Genomic DNA, 10,293 nt, shown 5'->3' on the forward strand with positions numbered 1-10,293 from the left:
TGGGCAGGTGATTAGAGTTGGACATTATTGAATCCAATCAAATGTTTTTGCTGACTTCATTAGAGATTTTTTTTAATAATAGACATGGAAATAAAGTTTTATTTCATTATATTTTATGCTTCACTGCTAACACTGAAAATAAAAGGATCTATACCTACTTCCTCCAGTAAACCTTTGAGAGAATGTGGGTTTCTCCACAAGTATTAAATCTGTAAAAATATATTGTCTTTGCAACAAAGTAAAATCTCACTATCTAGACCACATAAAATAAAATCTACTATTACAACACTGAAAAAAACCACCAAAAAATAGACTTTTCTAAAGGCTATTGGAGTTCCTGATATGAAAGTATTGTATTTGAGAAATAATAGATATCATGAAAAAGTAAATCAGTTTTAACAGAAGTAGAACTCAGTGAAAGATCACGGGGGCTGGGGGAGACGTTGGTGACAAATTTGTTGTGACAATGCTGTAATAAGATGTTTTCATTAGTGCTGTGTTCTCTCCCTCCCCTGGCTGCCAGAACATAGTGGCTTTGTGTCTGGAAATGAAAACTAACCTCAACATGATGGATCAAAACTTGGAGAGAATATTTCTATTTACTTTTGGGTTTTTTAGTTTGTTTGGCTGAAAATGTCACCTACTCCAGTCTGAGAAAGCAAACTCCCCTGCACCAGACCCTGGGAGCAGACTTGTGACAAGGATGCTGAATGTGCTAAACCAACACCAAGATGATCTATAATACAAAGGTCAAAACAAACTTTACAGGGTAAATAGGAAGGATGACAAGTGCAGCTATTTCAGAAAATTTTAAAGTGACTCAAAGCCTGCTGACTAAAATCAATGGGAGTCAAGACTGGGGCATCAAAAAAAGTGAAGGAAAAGTTTGTTTCAAGAGGTTCTCTTGCTCATCATATTACTTTTATTTTTCTACCTCCTTTGTAAGTAGGGTATGACTTTGATTGCTTGTTTGTTTGTTTTTAAAAGTTATTTTGTTACTATTCCTTAGTTCCCCTCTTAAAAAGCAACAATTTGAGAACTGAATTGCTTCCAACTCATTGGACTGAAAGAAAATATTATTTGGTTACCCTATACTTTGAGATAAAATAGGTTTAGTATCATTTCCATTTTAAACACAAAAGCTTATTAAAGCTGAAGAAAATTGTGAAGAAAATTGCAAACAGAAAATATTAGCAAACCCTCCTGAATAACAAGTATAACCCCCAACATTAATTTTTTTTCAAGAAAAAAAGCTAAACAAATCTAATAAATTAATTGATAGCTTTAGTTACATCAACATATATTAGGAATAAACTGCCAAGAAAAAAATGAATCGAGAAACAAACATTGCAATATTTATGCAACTATCCTCAATATTAAAAACAAAAGGACAAACCCCAGAAAATGTGTGATGAATAATGCAGTTATTTCTAAATGGAATTAGTTGTTATTTTAAGTTCTCTGTGTCACATCACAGTAGTTTTTAGGATGTGAAGCGACAGGGAAGACCTGGGGGCCAGTGTCTCCCAGTGAGTGCCTGTCTGCTCCTCATGCTCTTTGTAAAGGTAGCAGGAGCTTCATCTGGGAAGTCCTTGCATACACAGCCCTGGAGTTTTTTAGAGCTGGATTGGTTTGAATCTATGAGTTTGAAATTTTGGAGAAAATAGAGGTCAGAGAGGGTAAGACATCTCACATCAGAATCTCAAAATGAAAGCAACATGTCTGAAATTAGGGAAAAGAAGAATTTTCTGTGCACCTTGGCCAGCATTCCAAGTATACACTTGAAGGACTTGGCAGTATTTTAAGTATCCATTATCACACTTCCCCTTTGGAATTGCTCCCACTAAAAGGGTTCAGACTCAGGGGTATATTCAGTGTACAGCTGCAGAAGCTGACAGCAGGGCCACCACCTGAGCTCTTCTCTCTGTGGCAGCACAGAGGTCAACCTGACCTTGGTGGCCTTGGTGGCCCTGCCAGCACTCACCTCCAGTCTTTAAAAAGGACATTGTAGCTGAGCTGTGGCAAAGAGCACAGGGTGGCTACAGCCACCTGTGCCTCCCTACAGTGGTACAGCTCTTTCCCTGTCTTCTTTGTCACTGTTCTCTTTCACTGGACAAGGGAGCAAGAGGAGAGACAGGAGCTCTGAATTACACACTGGAGACTGTCAGCTGTGCACTCTGAACCCAATGTCTCTGGTATGGTGGCCATTGAATATCCTCTATCAGTCATGTGTTCAGCTTCAGGGCACAAACATCATTGCTTGTGCTGTGGAGGAGGCTGTGCCACAGCAGCCAGGTGTGAACTGTTTCTGGAAACCAGTGCTGACATTTTGTTTGCAATGTAGCCCTAGAATAGATGGATCTGTGGGGTGCTCTTACTTTGCAAAGAGTGAGATATGCAGGTGTATGGAAATTTTTTTCTGAACCAACACTCAATTTTCAAAATGTTTTCTGTTTCTCTGATCATATTTTCTAGTAACCAGGTAGTTGCTAAATACCTTATGATTTATTTGAGTGGTATAAAAAGATATGATCATTTCCAAAGTGCTTGGAAAAGTGTCAGGTGATTTCCATTATACAACCTACCTTGTTTTGCATGAGGAAAACAGGTATTCAGGAACAGTTTATGGAAGTTAAGAGCTCTCAAACTGCCAAAATTACTTTCATACTTCAGAGACTGAGTCTGCCTCCTTTCTTGGAATTTTCTGACATCCACAGGTACTCCTTTGGAGTCTGCAATATTTCATGAGCTGGAACATCTTTCTCATCCATTTTCTATCTCAGAAGTGAGGGTGGATGTGTCTCATTGATTCCCTGCCCCAAGAGGAGGGTATGTTACCCAGAACTGCACACATGCAAAGGATGCATGCCCCCTGCAGTATGTGACCAAGGTTTTAGCTGAAGCTGTAGATTTTCATCCCAGGGTGAAAGGCTAAGTTGAGTTTCCTGAAGAATTTGCAACACATTTCAATGATGGCACTACTATTTTCTTCCATGTGTTCAGGGACTCTGAATTGCCATAACTTGTTCTAACATTAGCAACCCTTCAAATTCCTTTCCTTTGTACCATAGGCTCCAACACATTAATCACCCTTCTCTTAGATATTCTAGGGAAAAAGTACATATTTTCATTTTATTTGCTCTTTCTGATATATGTCAAAAGTGTGTTTGTATTTTTTTTTTTTCTGCAAGGAAAGAAACCTTTTAGCTTTGATTCTTTTCTCTTACAGAAATCAGCAATGTCAAGTAAGGTCTTTCCCTTTTATGCTGATGTAGGTTCCTCATGATAAAAGTAAGATATGACTCATACATATGTTACTGCAGAAACATCTCTACACAAATAGGCTGAGGTAAAAGCACTCACTGGAAGTTTCTTTTGTGTGATGTGGGATGCAGTGTGTGTCCTGACTGAACAACTGGCCAAGGTGTGAGAGTGGGTCTGGGGCTTTAGCTGAGTTTGATTTCTAGTGGAGCTCTGGCACTGCAGGGCCACTGCAGGACCCACACCACAGACATATGACAAGAGATCCCACCCTAAACAGCTGCATCTGGCACACAGGGTCTTACAGTGGAACAGGTAGCAAAGATGTGGCATAAATTGCCCAACTAGAGGAGCTGGAGAGAGCTGGAAAGGGAGGGTTCAATGCCTGAGAGCACAGCAGGAGTCAGGAAACTCTGTGCAGCCCCTTCAGACTGCTGACAAGGGAATGACAAGCTCAGAAAAAGTTGACTAACACCAATTTGACAGACTTTGTTTTTGACAGACCATTTTGTAATTTTAATTCCTCATGAGACTCTTAGAATAGCCTAAAATAGCTCAGTTATGATTTACTTATCCCTTATTTCTTTACTTATCAAGGGATCAGGATATCAATGCTGATTTCCAGGGTAGTAACTGAACACCAGGGTCATCCCTGAAGAATTCTGTCCATAGGTAGATGGTTAGGTGCAGCTCTAGACTTGTTCTGTATCATTTTATCATGGTACAGTGATTGGAAATGTATCATAAAATATAACCCTCCAGGCTACTCATGCTAAAAGTGACTAAATAGTAATCATATCATTTTTCTCTCAGTGCATACCTAATGGGAACAGAGTACAAGTAATTATTGTACAAGGGGAAAAACATCTGTTGTGAATATGATATAGGAAAGATAAGTAGCTGAACTGTGTATCTGAAAGTGTTTCCAAGAACAATAAATGTACTATATGTATTCAAGCTTGAAATGTGTTGCTATGGTAGATACATTAATTACTAAAATAGCAGCCCATGAGTGAAAAAAAGGCATAAAAGCCCTTCTGATATTGTGGGGGGAAGCAGTGTGGAGTAGAGGGGGATCTGTCTTTTTAAAGTAAATTCATGCCTGAACTCTTTTTGCTGGCACAAAGGTATTTAGAGATTATCTGGACTATTTACAGCTCCCTCCTCTGTATCTGCATGAGGGACTGGGAGGCAGGAGAGAAGGGATGACATCTTCACACCTGTCCACACCTCAATCAGTCTGTTCCCTTTTTTTCCCCACCTCCTGGTCAAAGGGCTGTCTCCCATCAGCACTGAGCAGAGCATTGTTCTCCATCAAGTGCCCACTCTCCCACTTGACAGCAAGAAAAGCTATTCTGTGTCACTGAGCTCTGCTGAATCTGCATATTGAAGAAATTTTTGAGGGTTTTTCTTTTTTTTTTTTTGAGCCTCACAGTGATCATGCACTTTGAAAAAGAAATCTGTCACCTGAGTGTGTAAGCAGACAAGTTTCCTGACTCTTGAGGCATTACAAAATAATACTAGAGGAAAAAAATAATCTGTCGGTATCTAGCTCCCTGGAAACCTCATGGTCAGTTCAGGTGTTTAGAGAAAACAGCTGTAATGGAAAACTGTTGGACACTTAAATGGTCATTAGAAATAACTCAGATGCCCCTGCAGAGCTCATAAGCCTTTGCACAGATGTTCTGAGCTGAGAACTTGGTGCCAGAGGTACAATTTTCTCCCAAATTAAAATTGGTGTCAGACCTCATCTTGAATGGCAATATTAGAAGAAAATGTCAGTAAGATCTAGCTCAGCCATTCCTTCAAAGGAGAGTTGGAGCAGCAGTGTAGGAGCCTCTGTGGGGCAGCAGCAGAGGGTTTTATCAGTTGTTCACCTTTCCATCACATGCAGTTTAACTTTCTTCCTTTGAATTATGCTAAGACATAAAAAGGCCCAAATACCACACAAAGTGTTGGTTTTATGTAATTCTAAGATCAGTGGAAGAAAAAAAAAATGCCAAGAGAAAATCCAGGAGGAAAATCTATTTTGTAGTCACAAAATTAAAACAGATCTAGAACAATATTCCAGATTAAAAATACTTTTATACCTTACATAAGAACATGTATACACACACAGAGTGTGTGTGATGCCAAGCACGGTAGTGATGCTCAGCTTTTATGGATGCAGAGGTGATGTCCAAAATCTAAAATGACATTAAACGAAATAAGTTTTGGGAAGGTAGGAAGAATGGTCTCACTTCATCTATAGCCCTGAAATATAACAATGACTGTGTAATTGTCAATGAATAATTTGAATTTTTTCAGTTTTTCATTGCTGGATGCATATGCAGGAACAAGATGGCCCACAGGATGGGTTGCTTTTCCTGTTCCATTCCCTTTATCCCCACTCCATAACAAGGCTGTTATCCACAGCAGGAAAACATCAGGATGCTTCTTGGAATCCTGGACACTCACCCCTTTATCAATAACCACAAAATAACAAATCTACCTATGAACAAAATTTTTCTAATAATCAATGTTGACTTCTATAACATTTTCAAAATGGACATTTATATGTAAATAAATTGGGGGGAGGGGATCTAAGTTTTTATGGAAAAAGTTTCTATAAATAATCAAATATTAAAACAGAGAAGAAAAACTTAAAAAAAGAGAAAATGTTTCTCTCAATTTTTTTAAAGCTTTACCATTTCAGAATATGACAGTCCATTTCTTCCTAGCCATATGTCTCAGGTTTTTTCATATGAAGTTGAGTTCTTATAAAGATGTCCAGTATTTGTTCAATGATTATTCCCCTTTAAATACTGTTGTGGTTTCTGTGAACCTTCCATCCAGGTGGTTTATGAATATAATACAATACTTTCATTAAAGGAAAGAGCTGCAAGCAGAACTCTGAAGAGACCTTATTCATGCACAGTGCAAGAGAAGGAACAGAAAGTCAATTAGCTAGCTGTGAAAATCTCAAGGAAAGCAATTTTAGGGGATAAATCCAGAATTGGAAAACTGGAGAGGAAGAGGACTGGGACTGGGTGATTAAAATGTATCAGGGAGGCTAGAGACCAGCAGTTATGTTCCAGGAACATACACCACCAGCTCCCTAATCCACTCAACTCTAAAACCACAGCTGTAAAAGAACTGCTAATGGGGGATGGTCAAACTGGGTTAAAACAAATTAGCCAGACCCCAAAGAGCCTTGGTGCAGCACCGTTTCCATCAAAGTTTCTGGTAGGAAAGCAGTAGCATAGCTGAATATTGTAGTAGTGGTGCTGGTGACTTTTTCTGATGAATGCTTCATTAAAAGTGCAGCTTCAGTGGTAGGAAAACAGCAGTGGGGGATGTTTAGCCAGTGAAAGAGAGTTGAAATTTTAAACTCTAAAGAAACAATGAGTAGCTGGTCTTATTTCATTTTTTTCCTCATGAAAGATAATGCTGGATCATTCCTACCACCAAAGGAGGTGAGGATATTTGCTATAATAGATTACACTTCTTTTTCCTTCTTCCAGGTTCTCTGGGGAAACGAATGTGAAGCTGGCATTTTCACTTACCCTGCTGTTGACTTCAGTCTTATTTAGGCATTGCTTGGTTATTTTGTTTCTTTCAAGATACATTTCTCTTTCCCTGTCTCTGAGGTCTTGATGTACTTTTCCGAATAAGTGGCTGTGGGAATGAGCTAATAGTGAGAGTCACAGATGGACAGGCTGCACTTTGGAGTTGGCAGATGGGGACTTGAGACAGGAAGATAAATCTCTTTCAGGCTGCTGGGTTACTGGGGAGAGTGGACTGGGGGGTCTCTGAAGTAAACACACACTGCTAGGTGTCTGAGGAGCAGAGAGATCAAATGATGGCTTTGGTTGGACTGACTCAGCTGCCCGAGTCACTGCTGTGGGCCAGTGGCAGGGTGGGGTGGTACAGGGCAGGCTGCCCACGGGACAAAAGCTGCTCTGCTCACACCCCTGCAAGAGCAAGCCATGGAATCAGAGCACTAGGGAACACAGCCAGGCACTTAAGGACTGGGGAGACAGACATATCCTGCTTTCAAACACATTCTGTCAATTCCTGCCTATTCACATTTATGTTTCCTTCCTTCTTGTGTGCAAGGAAAATAACCTATAAACAGGCAGAATGTCATTTAAATGTCACCACTTGCTGTCCTTTTGACTTGAAAGGAAAATGAGAAGAAGGATTGGTTATACCAGGGCTAGAGGTGGGAGTCCTTTGCCTCTTCAGTGTCAGCAGCAGAGCCCAGAGACAGCTGTGGCTCAGGCTGAGGTGTGTCTGTTCCACAAACACACTGAGACCCCTGCAGGCACAGTCCTTGGTGACACTGGCATCCCAGAAAAATCTCCTGCAGATAAGCAGGAGACCAATTTACTGGTCTGGTTCTTTTAATTCTGCTTCCCACCAATGCCTAGTGGCAGGGCTTTGGAAATGTTATTTTTACTGAAGTTGAGCATTTTGTGCATATTATTGCACAAGAGTCAACATCCAAAAAAGAAATTATTTAATTTACCCTCAAGCTTTGCAGAAGCCAGCCGTCATACAAAACCTCATAATTTCAGAGCACATGAGGATATGTCTCTGTTCTTAAATAGTGTTTTATGTGTCCCTTATAAAGTGCCATTTTCATAAACATCATATATGTTCCTTGGTAGTTGTTGTAATCAAGCAGTTTTCTAACTTTCTTTTAGGAAGATAGAAGACTTGGAAACACTTGTACAGATATTCAGTTTTTCTTTTCTATGAATAAGTCATGGCAATACAAGGGAATATGATGGGAATGCTTTTAACAGAGCTGTGTCTCTTCTACAGAATTGTTATAAAACGAGGGGAGCCAGAAAATACCTGCTTAGTATATGCATCATTGTGCTAATCCTTGCTTGTTTCCCACATGATGGCCTTTTGTGATGTTTCAATCTGAAAAAAAATGCAAAGCAGGAAGACATTTCTTCTGAAGTTTTAAAATATAATTTGCATTGTCACAAGCCTTCCACTGTGAACATATTTTGTGGATGGAGGTACATTTCCCTCCCTCCTGTTCAGCTCCAGTTTCTTTGCTTTAAAGTTCTCTGTTTCCCCCAACAGCAGCATGATCCATGACCATACACAAGGGTTGGGATTTTCCTTGCCTGCATTAGTATTGACAGGCACATGCCTATTTTTAAAAAGGCACCTTGTATTTTTAAGCTGTTACAAATCCTGCAGCAGTTCTTAGTGACTTTCTTAGGGCACAGAAAAGCAAAGGGAAAAGTTTAACTTGGTGAAGTGACCACTCCTGTTTCTGAGTATCACTGTGAGTGTTGGTGCTTTGTCTTCCACAAAAAGAAGCAGAAGGTTGGATTTATTTGATATTTTTCCCTGCCACATAATGAAACTCTTAAATTGATAAAAAGGAGAAATAAGTAGAAATCAAACTGAAAGAAAGAGATAGATATGTAAGGCTAAAATAAATTCTTCATTTTGTTTCTGCATTGGAGTTTAGTCAGATTCTGGCCTGAGCAGAAGAAATGCCCAAGAAGTTTGGACATGTTCTAAAACACAGAAAACAATGAGTTCTGTCAGGGAACTGTAGTGCCTGATCAGAGATAAATTTCTTTATTGTTATTATTATTAGTTAAGCATTTCTTCAGCATGAGCTGAATATGCACAGCTCGTTAAAACAATTTTCATGTTCTAAAAGTAGATTAAAGAGTTATCCCTTCAAAATCCCTTTGCTACCCTTTAGAGATAGAGTTATCCTTCTAAGGATAAAAAGATAGCAAAGATTCGTGTCTGTCAAACATCCAAAAGAGAAATTAGTGCATATGGATTTATTGACTTCATTTCACTGATAAAACCTGCTTTTGAGAGTACCAGTTGTCTCAGCCCCTTGCTAGTGATTGGCATGCCATGTCATGCTGACAATTCTAACCCTGGCACTCCTGAAGACCTCACCAGATCTTTGATTTGGGCACAAGAAATTAATCTATTATTCCTACACAACTTCCAGGGAAATTATGATAATTCAAACTCTCTTTTGTCCCTATGTGATAAACTTAAAATTTATCATTTTAATATAGGTCAATTTTGAAGTTGCTGGAATCTTCAAATATAACATTTTTAGTTTCTGGTTTTTAAAGATTCACAGCAGTAAGCTTTCTTATTTATTCTTGGAAGGTTGCATTGGCAAAAATAGAGGGTGGGTGAGCTGAGATTTGAAGAAAAATCCAGAAGATGAGTGCAATATTGAGAGACAAAATGTGGAATAATCTATGAGTATATTTTTGTGTCTCTTCACACATCTTACAGAAGTTAATAGAAAGATACTGCCATTGTAACCCACATAACACAAGTGTTTTCCAAAGATAAGGGAAGACTCTGGTAGTCTCAGAAAGTCTTTTTTAAGATAATGGCAACTTCCTCCAAGAGTGCATTGGTGCATGAGCCTGGCTATAGGGTAAGGACAGTCACATAGAACTGTCAGGTTACTGTAAACAAGAAGTTAAAGTTTATTTTCAATGTGTATTCATGCCATACTTCTTTAAAAAACAATAACTTTATATTTTAATACTAGGCTTTTCATTCTCAATAATTCAAACATTTAATGTCCTATCAAATTTTAGTTTCCTTTTTAATAGCATAAACTACATAACACGCACAGTATAAGGGAAAACATTTTTTACTCTTGTATATTCAGAGACACACTTTCAAATGTTTTCAAGTGCACTTTTCTGGCAAATACGAATTGCACAAAATATAAATTTCCCTGGTTATTAACTCAGAACTCATCTAAACCCTTAAAGAGAGGGGAAGGTACACAGAGAAAATGTTGCACTCTGTACTGAACCCTAAATCAGACTAAGTGTTTGCAAGTGTTTGTTTTTGTATTGGCTTTCATGAAGCTGAGGCCACATTTATCATTCCAGCTTTTTTAGGATGGTCCTAATGGTAGATTGCACCATATTTAAAAGAAGGAAACAAATTTCTAGCAAGCAGCCTCTGAATAAGGACTGAGAGCAAAACAGTTGCCTGCCCACTCAAGTGAGGGCTGGGTCC

The sequence above is a fragment of the Erithacus rubecula genome (assembly GCF_903797595.1).
Source record: "Erithacus rubecula genome assembly, chromosome: 9".
Taxonomy (NCBI): domain Eukaryota; kingdom Metazoa; phylum Chordata; class Aves; order Passeriformes; family Muscicapidae; genus Erithacus; species Erithacus rubecula.